At 39.8% G+C, this 24466-nt stretch overlaps 1 protein-coding gene across 1 annotated transcript in view; it reads left to right on the top strand.

The window, feature by feature from the left end:
- The window catches only part of LOC119789229 (neuroligin-1-like), a 161458-nt gene that overhangs the window by 123799 nt on the left and 13193 nt on the right, over window positions 1-24466 (top strand). The gene's annotated exons all lie outside the window — the stretch shown is intronic.

Below are 24466 nucleotides of genomic sequence, written 5' to 3'. Positions count from 1 at the left end.
TGGAGGATTAATCTACAGCACGATAACAACCTAAAGCGTCCTGCTAAACTGGTTGAAGGGAAACCAGTAATTTCCCTCTGGGATTATTAAGGTATGTCTGATTCTGATTCAGGTTTAATCGTGTTGGAATGACCCAGAGGAAGTGCAGACTTTATACTTCGATAGTCTGCAGTTAGACGTGTTCATAAGTAAAAACCATCCAAACTGAAGTAGCATTAGATGTGATTATCAGCTGTAAGTCTTATAAAAGCAGAGGAACGATCAAATCTCTCATATCTGCTGTTTTATTCACAATAGAAGTAATAGTTGACGGTGAAATGAAGCTAACGTTCTGCCCCCTGCAGCACCAGAAGCTGTCAGAACGATGCGGGTCAGACTCTTGGTTTGGCACAGATCCATTAGACCTCCTTTAATGTTGGAGGTGGGTCAGCAAATCTATCTCAGCTCTGATTTTAACCAACAAAAAAACATTTTATTGGACTAAAGAGACAACTGCTGTATATTCAAATGGAGTTCTGGGCTCCATTCTGCACATCTGAGTTTATTAAACTAGAGGATTCTCTCTTCTTGCCTGTAAATGCATTTGGACCAAAGCGTTTTTGCATAATTTCTCTAGTTATTTATTTTTTCCTGAAAACCAATTTCTATGTGCACACATCAGCAGAGGGGAAGTTATAAGAAACCTTATAGCATCAGTAAAAACAAAACACTTTTTTTCTCTTTACTCACAAATAGATAACAATTAATTTATCGTCTTTTTTTATCAAACAGAACTTTAATTTAATCATGCAACAAAAATATACCTGAGATAAAGTTTCCCTTTGAGATCTGAAGAATGTCGTCATTAGAAGGATTCCTTATTAGAAGGCAGATAATTTCCCATCAGGTGTTTCTGCATCTGATGGCTGACTCATCTGGAAATAAATCTGCTGTTTAAACTATTTATTGATATCAGTAGAAGCTTCTTGATCTTCAGCTGCTTTCGTTCCACAATAAGGAAACTTTGTTTGCTCATGGGTCAGCATTGCACCGTCGACTGTAGCATCATTTCTTTGGTGGCATGTTTTCTCCTCCTGCACAGCCTGGACAGAACGATCAATCAAACACAAAAACATCCGCCATCATCACAACATCAAATATTCAGGGATGCAACTAACGATTATTTGGAAAATCAATTAAATGTTGATTATTTTTTTTCTAATAATCGATTAATAATCGGATAATTAAAGGTTCGTTAAAGAAGACTTTTAACGAAATCTAACCAGTTGAAACTAGATGAAAACCTTTGTTTTTATCTTAATGTTTATTTATTTTTTTATAATTTTGATATAATTCCTGCTCTAAGTGGGTCACTCTGTCAGCTTGTTTTACACTCTCTATACTCCAGTTAATTATTAATCGATTATTAAATTAGTTGACGATTATTTCAGTGATCAATTAATCAGATTGTTTCAGCCCTAAAAATATGACTTCACTCTTTCAGCTCTGCATTATAAAACCAAACACTTTGAAGCTTTTCTATTAATGGAGATTTTCCCTAAAATAAGAGGATGTTCCTGGAATGTTCCAGAGGAAGCCCATTCTTTGGTCCTCTCAACAGCAGGAAAACACTCTGGATAACAAACACACACGCAAACACTCGTTTTGTCGGATATCTGAAAGTCAGCCATGTTTGTGACATTTGATGACATTTAATATTCATGAAAGTCGCAGTAAGATTGTAGAAAAGCCCGAGTTAGATTCAACTGAACGAATTTTCATATTGGAGGAGCTTTTTTAAAGCTGAATGTTCCAGAATGTCTGGAGGAAAAACAAATGATTATATTTATTTCTTAGTTTGGATTATTAGTAGTAAAGCTGTTGCAACCTTTAAACGTCTGATTTCCTGGATGTTTCTATAAAACCAGATGTTCTCCCGTCTGTCAGAGTAGCTCTGAGAAATACTATAAAACAGGTTAACTGCTTTCCTTGTTCATTTCAAAGCCAGCAGGTAATAATATTTTTGTCTGATGAATATTTCAGGCGTCCTAAAATCAAAGGACGGACCCGGGATGAAGACGTTTCTACCGATATTCAGACTTTTTAATCAATGAAGCTTCAAATAACGCAATCAATTAAATACGGAAAGATAATTAAAGATTTTCTTCATTTTGAAAAGTTGAATTATTGTCACCTTAAAACAAACCAGATTATTCCAAAAGATCAACAGAAATTCAAAATATCCACTGGATGATGATGATGATGATAACGATGATGATGATGATGATGATGATGATGATGATGATGATGATGATGACGACGATGATGATGATGATGATGATGACGATGATGATGCTGCCTCTTCATGCAGTCTGCTGTTTTAAGGTGCTTCGCTCTTATTTGTCCTTCAGATGTTTAAACTGCAAACTTTCTAAGTCAAGAAGAAGAACTTTATTAGTTTGGAGAAAAGAAGACAAACAAAATAAAAAAAGAATAAACCGTGAACTTTAGACCAGAACCAGCTTAGATTTATAGATCAATTTGATCTCATTAGAAAAGAAGCATGAATGACGGCTGAAGATTGTCAGGGTTTCCTTTATTACCATTTAACCCTGAAATTTATTTAATGGTTAAAGTGTTTTTCAAAAAGTCAAATTGTTGTATAGTATTATATTAATGTTATATTTTATTGAACATAAATACAGTGACCTTACTGTAGGTATTTAAACTACGGAAGCTTAGAGCGGTCATACTCCACTTTACCTTCAGGAGATAATAACAGAAGTATCTCGTTATCCTGATTAAACTATTCATATTATCTCGTTATCAACAGAAAGATAAGATAGAAAATTCAGTTGTTTTCTGGAGAAAACCACCATGAAATGTTATTGGAGGGAAACGTTGGCTCTGGACAGCCATATTAAACAAATAAAAACTATTGATGATTCATCTGCTACTTATTCAATTCTATTGGTTTAATATTAAACTGTGTGCAGAATTATTAGGAAAGTTATATTTTTGAGGATTATTTTTATTATTTGGCCACAATTGTTCTCAATCAACCCAAAAGATTCCTTAATATCAAAGTTTCATATTTTTGGAAGTTGATGTGTTTAATTTTTAGATTTGTCCATTTAATGAGGATGCCTGTGAGCAGGTAAATATTACTGCAGAATTATAAGGCAATGTAATAAAAGCAAATATATTCCATCTCACTTCTTTACTTTCACCAGCTAAACCAATAGAACAACTCAACATTCAGAAATAAACATTTTCGACATTAAAAAACAAACAAACAAATCAGTGACCAATCTATCCTCCTTTCTCCACCATGACGCTCTAAATCCTTCCATCCATAGATTCTGTCAGAGTCCTGATCTGTGTGCGATCCTCATGGCGTGGAGCAGCCTCCCTGTTTTCCCTCCCTGTAGATCTCCCCTTTCATGAAGGACCACAGGTTCTCCATGGGGTTCAGATCAGGTGACCAAGGCGCCCATGTCATTATTTTCTCCTTTTAGCCTTTTCCTGGCCGCCACGCTGTGGTGTATTCTGATGCGTGTGACGGAGCATCGTCCTGCAGGAATATCAGGTGTTTCTGGAATGATGGCGACTTCTTCTTGTTCCGCTGTTTGAAGAAGGCGTCTTCCAGAAACTGGCAGTAGGTCTGGGAGTTGATCTGGACTCCATCATCGACCTGAAAAGGTCCCACAAGCTCATCTTTGATGATAGCAGCCCATAGCATTACCCCACCTCCACCTTGCTGGCGTCTGAGTGGATAAGGAACTTGCTGCCCTTTCCTGATCCAGCCTGGTGCCCATCCATCCATCTGGCCCATCTAGACTCTCTCTCATTCCATCAGACCCAAACACCTTGGAGGAATCAGTCTGCAGAGATTTCTTGTTCCAATCTTGACGTTTTGTCTCGTGCGTCTTGTTCAAAGGTGGCCTTTTTTCAGCTTTCCTTACCTTGGCCAGGTCCCTGAGGATTGAGCACCTTGTGCTTCTCGGCGCTCCAGACATGTTGCAGCTCTGAAATATGGCCCAACTGTTGGAGTCTGTCAAACCTCTTTTCTGACCCATTTTACTAAAGGAAAGGAAGTTGCTTAATAATTAAGCACACGTTATATAGGGTGTTGATGTCATTAGGCCACGCCCCTTCTCATTACAGAGATGCTCACCACCTTATTTACTGAATTGGTCGTTGGCTTTCAAGCCGATACAGCTTAGAGACAACATGTATGAAAAGGAGGATGTGGTCGAACAACTAATTTGCCTAATAATTCTGCACTCAGTGTATTTGATCTTAAGAAGAGATGCTTAACTTTGAGCTAAGACTAGAACAGAATCTGTAAAATATTCTCAGGATGCTTCACCTTTGTTCCTGGGTTAGAGGCGGACGGTTTGCCCGCTGGAGTTCAGACATTACTGTCAGAGAGCTGATGAATAGTCTGCAGCCCAGCTCTCTGCTTTTAGGGGGAAATATTAAAGACAGAGAAACAGTAAATAAAGATTCATTTATGTTTTCTTTTAAACAGACTTGTTTAAAAGTGTTAAAGCCGTTAAAATGTGACATTATCTTCTCTGTCCTCTATATGAGCAGAGAAAGTTCAGTCTGGTTCCATCTCTGGTGTCTCATTAAGAGGATTTTAACCCATTGAAACCATTTAGGAGAATTATCTTTCAGTTTTAACAGTTTCAATCATCCTGACTTTAGATTATAGTGTCTGAGCCATGAAAATATTAAAAATGTCTGTTTGTTAGCTGAAAGTTTAGAGAAAAGACAGACAGCTTCATTAAAATGCAGCAGCATGTTCATGTTTTTTACACTAATTGGATTTGTCACTATGAAGCCTCGGGCTTCCTTTTTAAAATCTCTTCTACGTCACACGCGCTCAGCGGGAATCATTTAGATGCTGTTTACACCTAAACCTGAATCCTCACTGTCATGTTTACTCACCACACTGAGTTACATCTAAGGTCGATTTCCCCACTAAAACCAGTGTAGTGCTGTGGTTTATTGTCTGTTACTGTAAATAAACTCTAACAGCTAACTGCCATCTAACAGAAAAATGTTTTCAAAGTTTTTCTTTAGCTAAAAACCAAAAGAAGCAGAAAGTTGAGCTTGAGTGTGTCTTTGATTCTTCCTTTTATGGCTCAGCATTACAGCAGAGATGAAAAGGTCATCAACTAAAAGCCTGACTGAGTGCTCTCTATTCAGCCGGACTTTTATAACTCCGCCGGGATTACAGAGCACTTCTGATTCGCTTTGATGGTGTCATAATCCTGCAGATTTTCTGCACCCACTTGTAAGAATTCAACAGAAAATCACCAATATTTGAGTTTATGTTGAACTGTTGGGATTTTTCAAGCAGTAACTTTAAAAAACTCATTGAGAAAAAAGGGACCAATCAATATTCCTTTCTTTGTGAAGAAATGCTTAAATATCAACTTGTTTTGTTGTTGTTTGTGTCTGGAAAATAAGTTTGCTCCAATAAGCTCGTCTGTTAGAGGTTTTGCCCAATCGTCAGTCACCCAGTGACGGGTCTGAGGGTTTCTTGCATCATTAGACAGCTTTGTCGCACCAACATCAAACAAACTACTGCTGAATTCAACCTTTGTCATTTTTCTAATTCTCAGTCCGTCCTTTGGAAAACTATCCATGATCATTGAAACAATGTCCTGCTAATGTTCAGTTCTACTTTAGTTGCCGTTTCTTTGCAGCTTGTTGCACATTCACTTTAATGACCTTTATATTCGCTGCAAACACGTTATGAAGTCAGAATTCTGATAAAGTGTTTGAAATACTGTGGAGTTAGGAAGCTGAGGTGGAAGCATTTCATGCAAGAAATAAGGTTTAAATTTATTTAACGTCCTCAAACAGAGAGATAGAGCTCTGTTACTGCGGCATTTCAGTTCTTACATTTATACCTTACAAGATCACACACACTCCCCCCAGAGGAACCAACCCACCCCCTGCATTGGGAAACTTTCTCACACTTGAACATTCGGTTATTCCCAACAAATTTTAGGCAGAGGAAGACAACTTTACTGGTTGTTACAGTCTAAGTACAGAAGTTATTTTAGAACCATTTAGGTGTAATGAAGCATCTTTATTAACCGCTGAGAAGCCTGTTTAGATTCGTCTCCAGGCTGGGAAAAGTCTCCTCCATTTTGGAAATCAAAATATGGTTCCCCTACTCTAGTGTCACCTTTTTCACTTTAAGGGAGCAACCAACCTGAGAAAGAAAAATGCCTTTGTTAGCTTCGCTAAGGTTACTAGCCTCAACCATAAGAAAACAGGACAGCGTCAGTGTTTCCTGAAATGTAGCCAATCACGGGCAGCTTTTCTTTTCATGTACGAGTGAACGGAAACCTGACCTGAGTCAGAGAAACTCTGCAGTCGCATAAAGAGCAGGACAGCGTTGCAGAGAAAGAGCATAAACTACAGTGTTGAATTGCTTCAAACCTAAAGAAACATAAAGAGCTTTCAGAGTTCATGTGGAGAGCAGTTTAGAAAACCCCCAAAAGCTAGTATTAGTAGTTACCTCACATGGCAAGGCAAGGCAAGGGAAGGCAAGGCATTGGAAGGCAAGGCATTGGAAGGCAAGGCATGGCAAGGCAAGGCATGGCATGGCAAGGCAAGGCATGGCATGGCATGGCATGGCATGGCATGGCAAGGCATGGCAAGGCATGGCATGGCAAGGCATGGGAAGGCAAGGCATGGGAAGGCAAGGCATGGCAAGGCAAGGCATGGCAAGGCAAGGCATGGCATGGCAAGGCAAGGCATGGCATGGCATGGCATGGCAAGGCATGGCAAGGCATGGCATGGCAAGGCATGGGAAGGCAAGGCATGGGAAGGCAAGGCATGGCAAGGCAAGGCATGGCATGGCATGGCATGGCATGGCAAGGCATGGCATGGCAAGGCAAGGCATGGCATGGCAAGGCAAGGCATGGAGAGGCATGTCAAGGCAAGGCATGTCAAGGCAAGGCATGGCATGGCAAGGCAAGGCATGGGAAGGCAAGGCATGGCATGGCAAGGCAAGGCAAGGCATGGCAAGGCATGTCAAGGCAAGGCATGTCAAGGCATGGCAAGGCATGGCATGGCAAGGCATGGGAAGGCAAGGCATGGGAAGGCAAGGCATGGCAAGGCAAGGCATGGCATGGCATGGCAAGGCATGGCATGGCAAGGCAAGGCATGGCAAGGCAAGGCATGGCAAGGCATGTCAAGGCAAGGCATGTCAAGGCAAGGCATGGCATGGCAAGGCATGGCATGGCAAGGCAAGGCATGGCAAGGCAAGGCAAGGCATGTCAAGGCAAGGCATGGCATGTCAAGGCAAGGCATGGCATGGCAAGGCATGGGAAGGCAAGGCATGGCATGGCAAGGCATGGCATGGCAAGGCATGGCATGGCAAGGCATGGGAAGGCAAGGCATGGCAAGGCAAGGCATGGCATGGGAAGGCAAGGCATGGGAAGGCAAGGCATGGCAAGGCAAGGCAAGGCAAGGCATGGCAAGGCATGGCATGGCAAGGCATGGCAAGACAAGGCATGTCAAGGCAAGGCATGGCATGGCATGTCAAGGCAAGGCATGGCAAGGCAAGGCATGGCATGGCAAGACAAGGCATGGCATGGTAAGGCAAGACAAATTTATTTGTAAAGCACAATTCAGCACAAAGACAATGCAAAGTGCTTTACATGATTAAAATACAGGAAGAAAAAACAGAATCAAGGCAAGTAGGAAAAAAAGAAAAATAAATAAAATAAAATAAAAAATGCAGAAACAAAAAAGAATAATATTAAAAACAGTTGGACTAAAGAAAACATGTTTTAGTTGAACTGTTTAACTAGAACAATGGAAGGCAATCCTAAACAAATGTGTTTTTAGTCTTGATTTAAAGGAACTCAGGCTTTCCGCACTTTTCCAGTTTTCTGGAAGTTTGTTCCAGATAAGTGGAGCATAGGAACTAAATGCTGCTTCTCCATGTTTAGTTCTGGTTCTAGGTCTGCAGAGCAGGCTGGAGCCAGAAGACCTGAGTGGTCTGGAGGGTTGATACACTGATAGCAAGTCTGTGATGGATTTAGCTGCTAAGCCATTCAGAGATTTATAGACTAACAGAAGGATTATAAAGTCTATTCTCTGAGATACAGGGAGCCAGTGGAAGGACTTTAGAACTGGGGTGATGTGCTCTACTTTCTTAGTCTTAGTGAGGACACGGGCAGCAGCGTTCTGGATCAGCTGCAGCTGTCTGATCCACTTTTTAGGCAGACCTGTGAAAACACCGTTGCAGTAATCAATTCGACTAAAAATAAACGCATGGATTAGTTTTTCCAGATCATGCTGAGACATTAGTCCTTTAATCCTGGAAATGCTCTTCAGGTGATAGAAAGCCCACCTTGTAATTGTCTTTAAATGCTTTTGGAGGTTCAAGTCTGAATCCAGATGTGTACTTTTAGCAGGATGGGTTGTATGATGATAAGGTGGCCAGTCCTGCTGCAGCCCGGAGCTTCAGGTCCTCATAGTTACAGGAGCTTCTTCTCTTCTGCCATTTAGGCAAAGCTTCTTTATTATGCTGATAAAAAAGATGGTTTGAGTCTCCATCACTGTGTGACTATGGTTCTTTTAGCCTATCCTAATTCAATTTTAAAAATAAACTTCCTTTTTTATTTTGGTTAATTTATATTGCTTACATTTTCTGTATTTGCATTAGCATTTCTATATCCTGATATGATTATATAACAGCCTCTGTGTTCCATTTTTACATGGTAGAAGATAATAACATAATATATAGGAAAGAAAACATAAAAGCAGTTAAGCATGAACAGGTCAGACCTTCAAATGACCCAGAAATTTCACGTCTTCTCCGGAGCCATTTCTTATGCAGTGTTACACAAACATCTTTTCTGCTGAGTCTTGCCTCAAAAGCCTGAAGTCAAAATCCATATTTCTTACTTGTGTAAGTAGGGTCACAAAGTGGGGCTTAAAACCTCTGCAGTTGCTGTCATGCCATATTTCACAGTGCAGTGTGTGAACACAGAGCAGAGCTGACAAGTCTCTGTGTGAGGAGAGGAGGCTCGGTTCAAAAACAGCTTGACTCCCTGATAAATGGACTGGCCACTGGCCCATTAGCTGACAAAAGTGGTCAAAATGAGTCAGTTTACCAAAGGGAACAAAGAGGAAAAAAGATGAAAACATTCTTGTTTTTCTCTTTTTTAGCTGAGAGACATGCTGCTCTGACACATCCTCAGATAAATTTGGTGAGACTGGACAATGACTACTGAACCAATGAGGCGATGATTCAACCTACCAACCATCTCAGACGCAGCTCCTCCAGTTAAAACGACACATTCATGCAAATAGTTTGTCCAGATTCTAGGTTATATATGATTTATTGCAGGTTCAATAGGAAAAAACCCAAAGCAGCCAATGTTTTTCCACCTCTGTGGGCGACTGTGTCCTGATGCTTATAGGAAGGATCCTAAAGATGGACGGTTGTTGATAGTTTATTTATATGCCGTCATTTCACAACAGCAGAGACAATGCAGGGTGGATGGATGATTTATATGTTTAATATATAAATGTATTTTCTGAGAATGTGTTTATTTAAGAGCAACTATGCAAATGAACCAACATGTAGAAAAAGTAGATTATATTCTCCATCAGTCTTTGGACTGCTACTTCATTTTAATGGACGGCTGATCAGGTCCAAACGGTTTCACCTCCAGCTTCTCTTGGCTATTTCTCTGTTTAAAGATGATTAGCTGTGCTAGCTTAGTAAACTGGCCCCAGCCGCCAAAATCATTGTTGCCTGCAGTGGTCTAGCCTCGATCAATGCCCCAGGCCCTAAATCTGGCGGGCCAATCACAGCGCAGAGATGTGTTTTGAATTTTTGTATGCAAAGTGGGCGGGGTTTGAGGGCGTGACGACAAAGCTGCGCGACGCTGGAGAAGCACAACAGTAGCGTTCACTGCAGCAGCTTTCAATGGAGAGCTGCATTGAAAGTTATAAGTTCTATTTTCTGTTGCTGTTGTTCAATAAAAGTAAGTTTTAAGATCATTTGAGGCGAGAATATTATACTTTAAGCGTCACTATATGGTCCATTTACCAATTTAATGCCTAATTTAAAAGAAAAACTATTTCCGTAGTTGAGAGGACAGCAGCAACCGGCGGAGCTCCGAGGCTAACGGCAGCCCGTCTGCAGCGGCCCTCTCTCGCCATAGCCGTGTGAAGGACCGCTGGCTCTGATGGCGAGTTTTGACTCAGCTTTGGAATCAGTTTGGAAGGATCAGACTTGGGGTTTTCGTTGAAACGTGAGCAGGAAGAGGCTCTACGCTCATTCATTTTTCAGAAGGACGTATTCGCCGTTTTACCGACAGGCTGTTTGTTTCCACCCCCCCCACCAGCTTCCTGTGGCGCTTCCTACGTCACAGTCAGCGGCTCTCATTGGTCAGAGCGTTGGCCAATAGGCACAGACATGGTTTGAAAAACAATGGGTTGATCTCATCAACAATCTTCCGATGTCTCATTCATCGGGGCCAGACTAGATTACACATTTAATCTCACATTTAGTCTGGATTATCAGGCTATAGCTGTGCAGAGCAGCTGCTGCACACGGACAACGTTTAACCAGAGTCTTTAGGTAAACACTTTTACACCCTAGGGTGGAAATACATCACCAATCTGACGAAAAACGGAAGGACGCTTTACTCGTCATTAAAGATTAAATATTTATCTCACACCTTTAAAAAAATTTATTAATATATTTCCAAATATTAAAAATTTATTTAAAAGTAAGTTATAAAAAAGAAATAGAAAAATTAAATTGACCCTGATTGAGATCTTTTTTGTCTCAATCAGGGTTATTGGGTGGGTGGGGCGGCACCCCAGCGCCCTCTATTGGCCAGCCGCCACTGGTTGAGAGAAAAATGGTTTGATGGGTATCTTCCTAAGAACCTGCTCAGTCAGGAGTTCCTGAAGGTCATGCCGTTAACCTGTCAGTCCAAACTGGAACAGAATCCTTTTGGTAATTCATTTCAGGCTGTTTGTTTAGTCTTCATTTGAATAAATGAGAAGAGCACATTCTGGGTCATAGTGGCCAATTACTTTAAGTCGAGTAGCTGTGGAAGTGGCCTTGAATACTGAGGAAGTCATTACAGTAGAAAAGCTGTTCTGTTTGATCTACAGCTGGAACGTCTGAAGCTAGAATAGAAGAGAAACTTCTAATAATAATATCCTTTATGTTCTCAGGTGAGATCCTGCTTCCTTTTACAGGGACTGTCTGACTCCTCGGATAAGGAAAATAACCTCCCTTTAACAAAGAATTTGGTCAAAAAACTAGATAAATAATAAAATAGGTGCTTAAACATTTATTTGCCCAATTGCCACACGCCTGATGTGGTGGGGGGGAGAACACAAGAACCAAATTATCATGGAGGGAGAGTCGGATCAGTAAATATAAATATACAAATATAAAAACAACAAAACATCGACATGGTGCAATAAGAGGGACATTAAAGTCAGAGAGATTCTGAGCAGAACCTGAAGATGGAAAACCCAAAATGAATGTGCAGGAAATGCGGAGCAGTGGCCCAGTGGTTAGAGCAGAGACCTGTGCTTTGAGAAGGTTGCAAGTTCAATCCCCACAGCCTCCCCTCTGGGCTCCTGAGCAAGACCCTTAACCCCACGCTGCTCCCCGGGCGCCGCACAATGGCAGCTCACTGCTCCCCAAGGGGAGGGGTTCAATGCAGAGAGGGAATTTCTCCAGTATGAGATCAATAAAGTTAATTTATTATTATTATTATTATTATGCAACAAGCACCATGAGACGAATCACATAAAAGTTACTTCCTAAAAATAAAATATATTTACAGATGAATCATCTGACTGGTCAAGCAGCTTGGAAACATTAATAGGCAGAACAGAAACAGCAATGGACGTCTCAGGAAGAGGGACTGTTAGAGTCTGAAACCACCTAGATTAAATGTCTGAATCAATAATAAAGAAAACCTTCAGACTGAAACTGTTTTTGATGCTGCAACAAGAGTACTTTTAATTTCCTGTGACTTTCTGCATATCTCCTCATGCTCACTGCCAGCAATACATAAGTGGTGTCTCTTTCCGTTAATTTATAACTGATCCCTTACTAACTTTACTGCTTTTTTGTGAAAAAGTCATTCCTCCTTAAATAAATATTCTAATCTTGTGTTTTCTGTTTTTGTCTGATCACTGAACATTTTATGTAAAATAAAGATAACCTTGGTTACAAAAAAGATGAAACACCTCTCTAAATCAACAATATGAAAAAAGTGATTACCTATCTAATAAACAACAGACCCGCTTTAAAGATCCACATCAAAAGTCTGAAAACTAGATTCAAAACGAATAAATGGATGGATGGATGATGGATGGATGGATGATGGATGGATGGATGATGGATGGATGATGGATGGATGATGGATGGATGATGGATGGATGGATGATGGATGGATGGATGATGGATGGATGATGGATGGATGATGGATGGATGATGGATGGATGATGGATGATGGATGGATGGATGGATGGATGATGGATGGATGATGGATGGATGATGGATGGATGATGGATGGATGATGGATGATGGATGGATGGATGGATGGATGGATGATGGATGGATGGATGATGGATGGATGGATGGATGATGGATGGATGATGGATGGATGATGGATGGATGGATGATGGATGGATGGATGATGGATGGATGATGGATGGATGATGGATGGATGATGGATGGATGATGGATGATGGATGGATGGATGGATGGATGATGGATGGATGATGGATGGATGATGGATGGATGATGGATGGATGATGGATGATGGATGGATGGATGGATGGATGGATGATGGATGATGGATGGATGGATGGATGATGGATGGATGATGGATGGATGATGGATGATGGATGGATGGATGGATGGATGGATGGATGATGGATGGATGGATGGATGGATGGATGATGGATGGATGGATGGATGGATGATGGATGGATGATGGATGGATGGATGGATGGATGGATGATGGATGGATGATGGATGGATGGATGATGGATGGATGGATGATGGATGGATGAATGATGGATGGATGATGGATGGATGATGGATGGATGGATGGATGGATGATGGATGGATGATGGATGGATGGATGATGGATGGATGATGGATGATGGATGATGGATGGATGGATGGATGATGGATGGATGGATGATGGATGGATGATGGATGGATGGATGGATGGATGGATGGATGGATGATGGATGCATGGATGGATGGATGGATGGATGATGGATGGATGATGGATGCATGGATGGATGATGGATGGATGATGGTTGGATGGATGGATGGATGATGGATAATGGATGGATGATGGATGGATGATGGATGGATGATGGGTGATGGATGGATGATGGATGATGGATGGATGGATGGATGGATGATGGATGGATGGATGGATGATGGATGGATGGATGATGGATGGATGATGGATGGATGGATGATGGATGGATGATGGATGGATGGATGGATGATGGATGATGGATGGATGATGGATGGATGATGGATGATGGATGGATGGATGATGGATGGATGATGGATGGATGATGATGAATATGATGGATGATGGATAATGATGATGGATGATGTGATGATGATGGTTGATGGATGATGGAGATGTATGGATCAGATAGTTGGATGGATGAAATGCATTGATGGATACATGTGATGATGATGGATGGATGATTGGATGGATGATGGGTGATGATGATGATGGATGAGATGGATGGATGGATGTATGGATGCATGGATGATGATGGATGGATGATGGATGGATGATGGATGGATGGATGGTTTATGGATGGATGATGGGTGATATCATGATGGATGATGATGATGGATGGATGATGATATTTGATGGATTGATGATGATATTGTAATCATGGATGGATGATGGATCATGATGATGATTCATTGGATGGATATTGATCATGATGGATGGATATGTTTATGCATGATGATGATTGGATGATGATGTGAGTATATAGATCGATGAGTAGTCATGGATATGATGATGCATCTGGATGGATGCATGATGGATGCACTGCATCATGGATGTAGATGATGTCATGTTTGGATGACGATGTCAGATTCAATGATTGATGATGGCATGTGATCATGATGGATCATTATGGATTCATCATGATGCATGAATTCATGTGATTGATGTATGGATGGATGGATGCAGATGATGCATCGATGCATATGTCATGGATCATGAATGATTATGATGATGCATGATGATCGATGATTATGATGATGTGATTCATGATGGATGATGTCATGATCATGATGGCTTTATGGATGCATCATGATGCATATGATGATCATGCATTATATTATTCATGATTATGATGGCATTATATTGATGCATGTCATGCATGCATTGATGCATTCATGTATTGGATGATAATCTATTCATGTCATTCATCATTCATTCATCATTCATTCATCATCATGCGATGATCATTGCATTATCTCACAATAAAACCCCGTTTTAATCCATATATCCCACCTACAGTCAGTCAGTCCTGCAGATGGAGGCCGACTGATTCAGGGGAACTCAGTCCTGTCGGCTTCCTCTGACTGATCTTACTTTATATGCTAGAGGCAACATGGCTGATGATGATCTGCCCCCCCCCCCCTTACCTTTTAGGATTGGATAATCTTAATATCTTGTGAGTTAGAACAGATTTTCCCCTTTAAATGACATATTTAAGTCGTTGGTCTGACACTTCATACATCATGTTTCAATGTCATCTTCACAAATGACAGCTTGATTATGTTCTCAGCTGCACCGCTGATTTGATGGATGGCTTAAGCATTAAGCATCATTTCTCACAAAACACATTAAAGAAGAGATATAGTGACATTGTGTGTGTTTGCCAGCAGTAGTTTCCATAAAGCAATATCCTGCCTCTTGAAATATATGCTGATAAAAACATTTAGCCAAAATGAGCTGAGATCTGCTCAGGGCGTAACGGTCTAATTTTTGGATAGTCTGTTTTCTGGAGGCGAACATGTAAGCTCATCAGAAGTCTAGTGCAGATCCTTTTCACCAGGAGGGGTTCACTGACATTAAGAACGTCTCTGTGCTTCCACAGCACCAAAGACAGGCGTCAACATCAGTGGTGGAGTTTTCTCCAGGGGGCGCTATAGCTTCAAAATAGACATAACCAGGAAAACCAATCAAATGTATCACACCAGTATATTTACATGAATGCCAACAATCGTTCTAAAATGTTCTGCAAAGTGCTTTAAATGGGTCCTGGAAGTGTTTATCCATGCTGGCTGAGATCCTGCAGGCAGAGCAGGATACAGCGTTATGTAACGCTGCTGGTTAAGCTTCACTGCGTTATTTCATTTTGTAAAAACATTTTGGTCAGAACAGAAAAAATGTTTTCAGTTCAAGAATATCACATCAAACTTTCTTCATTTTTTTCTTTTATTAAGTTCATTTAAATCATCATCAGAGTTTAAGTGTTTATAAAAATGCTCAGGATTACAAAAAAACAACAACACATCAATGAATGTAGCTACATTTAATTTAGGATCTGCACACGAAACAAGCTGCTGTTTTAACAAGGATCCCAAAAACTGTTCCAGATGAAATAAAACCAACTAAATATTCACGACTTTTTCATTAGTTAATCATTTTAACAATCCACCAAAACACACACACATCATATAAAGGAACTTTACACTGCAAAACAATTCCGAAATACGTAAAAATGTCCTAAATTAAACATATTTCCCTTTAATTTGAGCAGGTAAATGCAATGATTTGCCAATGAAATGAGTATTTTCTATTTAAAATAAGATAATTAAATAATATGCAATTGAAATAAGACAAAGCAACTGTTACCTTCTTGTTTTAAATGTAAATGGTCGTGTTTCATTGGCAAGTTTCTCACTTACCGTCTTAATTCAAGACAAAATACACTTTAAAAAAAGTATTCAGATTTAAATTTTTTTTGCAGTGTACAGATAGAATTCAATTAAATTGGCTCAAAGTTCCATCAGTGGAAACCCAGCAGATTGTTTAACACTCTTTACTTTACAGCACGTCTTCACAATATTTATATATTATATGAATATATATATTGCTATTCATATATATATATATATATATATATATATATATATATATATATATATATATATATATATATATATATATATATATATATATATATATATGTGTGAAGGTTTGACAGGTATATGCCTTCATATAAATATAGAAATACATCCCAGAATGCAATGCAAACCTCGCTACAGGAAGGCTAACTCTTGGAGAGAGAACCTGTTAGTTGTTGGGGTTAAAGGTCAGATCCCATTCACACCCAGGCCCCTCTAGAGTTTATATTGTTTTAATCTAATGCTATTGAGGTGTCAAATCTACAAAATGAGAAATGGAGCGAGGAGAGAAACAGTTGATCTTAAAAGAATTTAACACCTCAGGTGTGAAAACACTCTGGTAAAGATTGTTATGTAGCTTCTTTCATTTTGTTCTCTTATAAAAGAACCTGAATGTTTTTGTGGCGGTAAACTTGCTAAAGTACTAAGCTGCCATTAATCAGATTCCTGAAACCAATCAGCTGAGGTCATTGAAGTCTTCTATATTGACTCATATCTCCCTGGTTTGTGTGAAAAAGTTCTATATTTCATTTTATTTGTTACACAGCTACAGGAGAAGTTTCTACATAAATAATCACTGACAACCTTTTAACCTTTACGCTGTCTCCAAATAAACAAAGAAATAACTTTTCGGAAAATTAAGAGCTTTTGCACATGACTCTATATTTTCTATCTTCATACTTTAGTTTCAATTCTATTCAGTTTATTTCTATAGCTCCAATTCACATCATGTCATCTCAGGTCACTTTCCAGTTCACCAGATCATCCAGTCAGATTGATTCAAAGTTTTCTATCTAAGGAAAACCAGCTGATTGCATCGACTCATTGACTCTTCAGCAATCCCTCACACTAAGCATGCTTGTAGCGACAGTGGAGAGGAAAAACTCCCTTTGAACAGGAAGAAACCTCCAGCAGAACCAGGCTCAGTGTGAGCGGCCATCTGCTGAGGCTGACATTAGATAGGATCCGCCTATTTGTATTCCTAACGTAGGAAATAGGATCCTACGCTGCTACCAGGAGTCAACTTCTTCAGCTTTGGATTTAAACCTAAATCTAGTCTTTTTAAATTTTCCTCTCATGTTAACTTTATGGTATATGATGCGTGATCTAAAGAAAGTAACAAAACAAATACAGATTTAGTCGGGCTGCTCTGAGCATGATGACGTCAGAGAAGCCGCAAAAAGCGTCAAATTGTAGCAGAAAAGTCATAAAAACTTTTACAAGATGTGTATTAGCATTCTTTAGAGATTTAAGGATTGAAATAAGTACTTTTAGTGCTATGATTACATTATTTATGGCGACCTGGGTGAATACGTGGTGGTGCCTGCTGAAATGAGCCGGAGACGGCGTTTCCGGGACGGATAGTGACAGAGCAGCGTGTCTGCTGCTGGTTCCAGTCTGCTCCATCCTGCTGGGATTTCTGGTTCCAGCTTAGCAGAGCGCTCGGCAGAGTTTGATCGACTAACAGAGGAATAAACTCACGTTTTAGTGCAAACTGTTTCCATCAGCCACGCCCACTTCACCTTTAAAGCCACACATTAAGTTAAAGCATCCGAGATATCTGTGGAAATATCTGCTACTGAAGGAGGAAATCATTTGGATCCAGATCTTTTCAGCAGAAGCTGAATGTTCCTGAAAGTTACTGAATGTTCCTGAATGTTTCTGAACTTCTGAGTCATTTGGTGAAATAAAGGCTTCGCTGCACATCCTGGAAACCTGGACTGCATCCAGAATTTTCCATTTCTTTCTATATTTTATGATCAGACATTTAAAGGGGGAATATGAGCCGCTATGGTGGAGGATTGTGGCTTCATTTACCGATGAACTTGAACTCGTTGGGAAATTAGGTCATTTTTGTAAAATTGAACTATGAATATTTTATCTGAGTGAACTGAACTCTGAGCTGGTTCCTTTTAATGATAAACTGGAAGAACTTTGCTCTTCTATCGTCTGATTGCTAAATGATTGTATAATATTAGACAGGGAAATAATCCTAACATGGAGCGGTACCCAGAGTCTATAGATTTGTCAATATTAACATGAATAATCTCAGGTGGTGGTGAGAAAATATAAACCTTAACTTGGACTTTAGCATTACAACCTTTAACATCTAACCTGCAAAGAAAAATAAAAAAAATGTTTTTAATTTCACATCATTTTCACTTCATTTAAAATTCAATTACATCATAATTCAATTTAATGTCCAATAGTTTCTTTATGCTCTGAAATATTTGAACTTGAAGTGTTTCCTATATGTTCTTTATTATAATAGAGTCTGATGTTTGTGCTCCTTCTCTCCCTCATAAAGCTGTAATCTTTCTGCACACAGACTTACTCCTCCTCTTATGACGGTTCCTGCTAAATTATTAAAGCATCTCTGTTTATTTTTGTTTTAACTTGCTGTAATTTGTTACTAAGATGGAGTGATAGCAGAAGCAGAGGAGGAGTGAGGAAGAGAGCATCTGATGGGCTTTGGGAGGATAAATAAATAAGTTTTAAACACATTAACAGAGGAAGCTGCTGCTTCCTTGTTCCGTTTGGAGCCGATGGCAGCTGAGACCTGACCGGCATCAGTGGACGAGTCCCGCTGACATCCCGCCATGGCAGGTAGCGGGCGAAAGGCCAGTGGCAGGACCTGCTTGTCACTTAAAGATTTAGAAGTGACACTTGAGCGTTGGAGGACGTGTCAGTCTGTCTTAGTTTTCTTCATTTCTGAGGTAGGAGCTGTCATGGAAGTGTCTCTATGGCTCTGATCCCAACTAACCCCCCAGGAGTCAGAAAAGATGGCGCAGTAATTGCAGCACATGTAGCGTTCTAACAGAGGCTGGATCTGTCATGTTTCTCACTCCTCACTTGTTTTCATATTTCCTCTGTTTGTGTGCTTTGTTTGACATCATTTATTGGGTTTTTGTGGCGGGTTTCATCTTTGAAAAGCTTATTTTTTTATATACAATGTTCTTATTTAATCTCTTCAGCCATCTGACACCTGCTCATGTTGATCTATTTATAGAAAGTGCAAAAAAACAGTTACATGGTGTTTCATCATCAAAATGGGCTTTAAAATTTCTAAAACATGTTTCAAATTTTTTTTCACAAATACTTTTTGTTTTAAAGCCGTGTAAACAAATAAAATTAGATTTAAAATTCCACCTGACATGTCTGACTCTGCCGCAGTGATGCAACAGCTATTAATTTTTAGCCCCGCCCCCTAATGGCAGGCAGCATTGGAAAGCCTAAAGAGTCTCAGACCTTTCCAACGAGCGGTGGAGCTAATTGAGCGGCCATTTTATGTGCGTAACATATGCTTGCTGTGTGCGTAAAAACTCTTAGTATATCTGCTTTGAGCTCAGTTGACTTTACGCACGGCGGCTTCCAGTTTGTTCTGCTCCGTGGATCCCGTTTCTGCTCGATTTTCATTTTATTTCAGTAAACCACGATGGCACAGAAGAGGAAAATAACCGATTTGGAGGAAATCTGGCGGACTGGTGTCGGTGAAATAGTGGAATCCTCCGATAGCAGCAGCTCGCGTTGTGAGGGATTGTTCCTAATTTAACACACGATGAGAGCAAATGTCTGCTGTGGCTCATGTTCATCCAGAGGGAGCCATTCCTGCAGAGTCACTGAATGGGTAGAACTGTTTCTGTAAAGTCAGACGCTGCCAGAAAGTTCCAGACGCTGAAGCCGGGAGGCTGCAGAATGGGCAGCAGATGAAGGAAGGCAGGATAATCAGCAGGGCGAAGTCAAGAGGCGGATCCAGGTTCAGTCCACAGAAGAATCCAACAGGAATCTGAAGACAGGCGGACAAACTAATCAGACAGCGGCAGGCCGGCTAGAAGGTCCAGATACAGATCAGGATCAGACGTCTATAGTAACATTGGAGAACTCCCGACACCAAGGGCTTATAGTGAGAATAATCTGGAACCGATGGCTGGGAAACAGGCAGCTTAAATAGGAAACCGGAATAGGTGGATCTGATAGGTGATGAGGAACAGGGCAGAGCTTGACAGGTGAATGAAATGAACAATCAAACCAGCCATCAGCTCCTAACAGCAACTCACCCTTTGGATCCAACCACAGCGGCGAGTCTTTGCTCCTCCAGCCGGCCTTCCAGCCTCCCTCATATTCACCACTTGTCTTTTTGGCCTTTTTCACATGAATTCAGCAGGAACATTTCTGGCCTTTTTGTTTCCTTAAACAGTTTCAAACTTTATTCATGTGCCAAACAGATTTTTAAAGAAGATGCAGTGATTTGTATGTGCAGACCTTCATCAGTACATAGAGGATATTGTAATGACCCACTGGGAAAATTAAGGATATGAAAATGCAAACATTTACTAATTTTACTCATTAGAAATGCAATCACTGTTTTTTTTTTCTACTTCCTTTGAAAGTTAGTAGCAAACTTAAGAAAGTCTTCCTGGTTGAATAGTGGTGCTTAGATGGAGATAATGACTCACTGAGGCGGTTAGGAGGTAGAGAGAAATGCATGGATAATATTCCAGGGTACTTGAACAACCCCTGCTTGGTCTTTTGGTCAAACAGACTGTATGATATTTCTGTCTTTACTCCAAGCTGTGGCAGTTAAACTAAACCTCATTAGACGCCTGACAAGCCTGATGGAGACGAATCGACAGACAGAATGGAAGAATAGCTTTTGTTGAGCCAGAATGTTGTAAAGAGTTTAAATATAGAGAGAGAAAACATAGATCATCACTAATGGTGTTTACATCAATAACAGGACAATAAGAGACACAATATCTGATTCTATTTTCTATGTAAGTGTATATCCCGTCTGAAAGGCCATGACAGGCCCCCAAAGGACTCCTGCATCTATGAAGTTCAGCTCTATAGAAGCAACCAATCAGGCTGCAGTCCCTCAGTTCTCCTGTTATCTTTCACAATTTTTAAATAAGCAACTTTAGAGTCGGGATCTTCCAGGATGCTTTCATTCACCAAAGCAGATTCACAGAGTAAAGCTTAGAGATGAATGTGCTTTTCTGCAGGAAACATCCTGAAGTCGTTAGAAAGGAGCTGAGAAGTTCTAGAAAAGGAGCTTCTAGCACAGATGTTCACCTTTTTGATTCCCACTGTGTTTTACCTTCTATTTATGTTTCCTCATTTTATGAGTTTTATAAACTAAATGGTTTTAAAGTCAAACTGATGCGGAGGATTTTAAGCCCATTGCTGCTATGAGGCGCTGTGCGTTATTGTATTTGGTGGGAGGAGCTTGGAAATATCCAGATGATGGCAGCTTGAGGCCTTGTGGCGTCACATGTTCTGAGAGACGACATGATGCATAAATAAAACACAAACTGTCAAACTGATTTCTGCATGTCATACATCTTAATATCTGAAGCTTTTCCTTTGAAGCTGCATGTTTGTGTTGTAATAAATGTTAAATGTGAGCATGTCCTCGGTCTGTGTGGGGGTGTGAGCATGTCCTCGGTCTGTGTGGGGGTGTGAGCATGTCCTCGGTCTGTGTGGGGGTGTGAGCATGTCCTCGGTCTGTGTGGGGGTGTGAGCATGTCCTCGGTCTGTGTGGGGGTGTGAGCATGTCCTCGGTCTGTGTGGGGGTGTGAGCATGTCCTCGGTCTGTGTGGGGGTGTGAGCATGTCCTCGGTCTGTGTGGGGGTGTGAGCATGTCCTCGGTCTGTGTGGGGGTGTGAGCATGTCCTCGGTCTGTGTGGGGGTGTGAGCATGTCCTCGGTCTGTGTGGGGGTGTGAGCATGTCCTCGGTCTGTGTGGGGGTGTGAGCATGTCCTCGGTCTGTGTGGGGGTGTGAGGCTGTGTGTGTTTCTGAAGGCTTGTTTTCCTGTGGGAATAAAAAGCTAAAATGTTTGGTTAATGAAGCAACTGACCGCTCCACCTGCATCAGACTCAGTCCAAGAACTACTGATAGTTCACGGTTTTAATTTGCTTCTTTAACACATTTAGTTTTTATTTTTCTTATTTGTTATTTAGAAATATTTATCTCCAGATGTTGGGATGAAAATGATGACGAAACTCTCCCCAGCAGGTTATTAACAGTCTGACCATGTGGTGGGGGGGGGGTCGCTGCCTATCGGCCATATTTTCCCAAACCTTTTTGACCTTTAACCCAAAATTAGAAAATTTGGAGGAGATTGATTTAGAAGTATAGAAAATACAGAATAAAACTGTGAAAATGGTGATGCCAAAATATATTTATATTTTCTTAAATATATAGAGATCCATAAATAGTTTATTTTATCTGGAATATGTCGGTTTGGTTATAACAGCTAAAACCTGTTAGGAAAAATTTTGATTTAGTCCAAGCTAGAAAAATAGAAAATATAATAGAATATCTCATTATTTTACCACAATGTGGAAACTGTGGTGCTGCAGCAGCGTTACAGAAAAACTGGACCTTAAAAAGTTTATCAAAATAATAGAATAAATAAAAAAATACAGAAATGAAATACTTTACTGTACGGTTAGTTTTTAGGATATAAATACGTTGCATCTGAAGATCAGATAATCAATAATCAGCTGTGAACATTTTCACAGTAATGAATATGTGAAAAATAACAGCAGCAGGTTATTTAACCGACTAAAATGCTAAATATATCATCCCACTGATGACCTGCATGTTTAATAGAAGACTCCATGAAGGACCAGATTATCTGTGAAAGATGAGGGATAACATGTTTGGTCTGTTTAGTGGACATGGAGAGGAACCTGTTTATAGCTTGTAGTGGGAAAAAAGTATTCAACCATTTGCTCCAGTTAAATAAATGGAGATCGATGGATTTCACTCAGTCGGCGCTTTATTTTATATCTTTACAAAGAGAGAACAGTTCATCATACGTCCCTTAGTGCACCGTAATCAGCCCTGTTCTGATCTGAGCAGCGTTCGTTCCTCCTTAGTTACAACAATGGAAAACAGTCAGAGTCAAATTTCCAGACACTTTGGTTAAACAGTAACATGTTATGAATTAACTGGAGAAAGAATCTAGTTTGTTATGGGAAGAAGTTATGTCTGCTCTACAAACACCATCCTGCAGGGAATTCTGTGGCCTTCCAGGTGAAACAGACTGACTGAAAACTTATAGTGAGTAAAAAGGATAAATTAATATATGAAATAAGAGAAACTAAACTTTCCGACCAGAAGCTACTTTGGCTGTAAATAAATCTCTTATGGTGAGAAAGAGAATCAATCTGACGACCATCATGTTACGAATCAATAGCAGCTGATTGATCAGGCGCCACTGGGAGCCACTACCGTGCAATTCCATATATGTGCATATATTCCATGTTTTAAGGAATATAACCAAATATTTATTACTTTATTATTTTCTCCTGTTCAAATTTATATTTTATTTTAAAAACGGCCCCAAAAGTCACTTCTTCATACAGACTATTAAGAATTTCCCTGCTCTTCTTTTCCCTTTTATCCCCTCAGACTTTCACTTTCTCTTTAGCTCACTAACCTCTTCCTGTGTTGTGGTTCTAAAATAACAGAAAATATTTCTTGTTCATTTTTCTTAAAGCGTTATTTTAAAGATAAATAGCGCTGGTGGGTTTTGTATAAAAATGATCAACATAACATAGTTAATAGGATCCATAAATACCTGCATCTATAGAAGCTGCCGAGTTTGAGAGGAGAAGAACAGTCCTGAATTTAAGCAGAACATCTGAACCTTTGATGAACTGTTATCAACCTTTGTTAAGGCGGCCGACGGTGCAAAGAGCACAATTATAAATATCATAGTGAATAAAATATTACACCTACCAGAATGAAAGCGATGCACCTTCATTTACGCATCTGCAAAGCTTTTTAAAAAGCTTTATTGGTTCGACGTCCAAATTTAGTCCAGATTTTAAAGGACAAATAAGACAAAGATTAATCAAATGCCTCGACTTTAAAGAGTCATTTATCGTATGTGAAGATCTATATTATTGATCTGCTACTTTGGTTAAAAAGGATTCTAGATTTATGAAGCAGATCCAACAAATCCAAACAACTTAACAATCAATAATTAACTTTAATGCATCACTATAAATATTTTATTTTAGGTTTTCTCTTTTCTTTCAGTTAATTTTTCCAAAGTCTAACAAACTTCATTAATTATTAGAATTTTTGTTCAAACTATGAAGTAAAGTAAAGCTTTTTAAGTAGCTTCTGATAAAGTTTAAAGATGAATCTGAAAGTGAAGAGTAATCCATTAAAGGATGATTTTGGACTAATTGTTGAGGCTGACGGGTGGAGCTGCTCATGCGCTTCTGTTTCGCTCTTAAAGATGCTGCTTC

The sequence above is a fragment of the Cyprinodon tularosa genome, unplaced genomic scaffold (assembly GCF_016077235.1).
Source record: "Cyprinodon tularosa strain WSP-4 unplaced genomic scaffold, ASM1607723v1 ctg1094, whole genome shotgun sequence".
Taxonomy (NCBI): Eukaryota; Metazoa; Chordata; class Actinopteri; order Cyprinodontiformes; family Cyprinodontidae; genus Cyprinodon; species Cyprinodon tularosa.
This window is presented reverse-complemented; position numbering and strand designations above follow the sequence as displayed.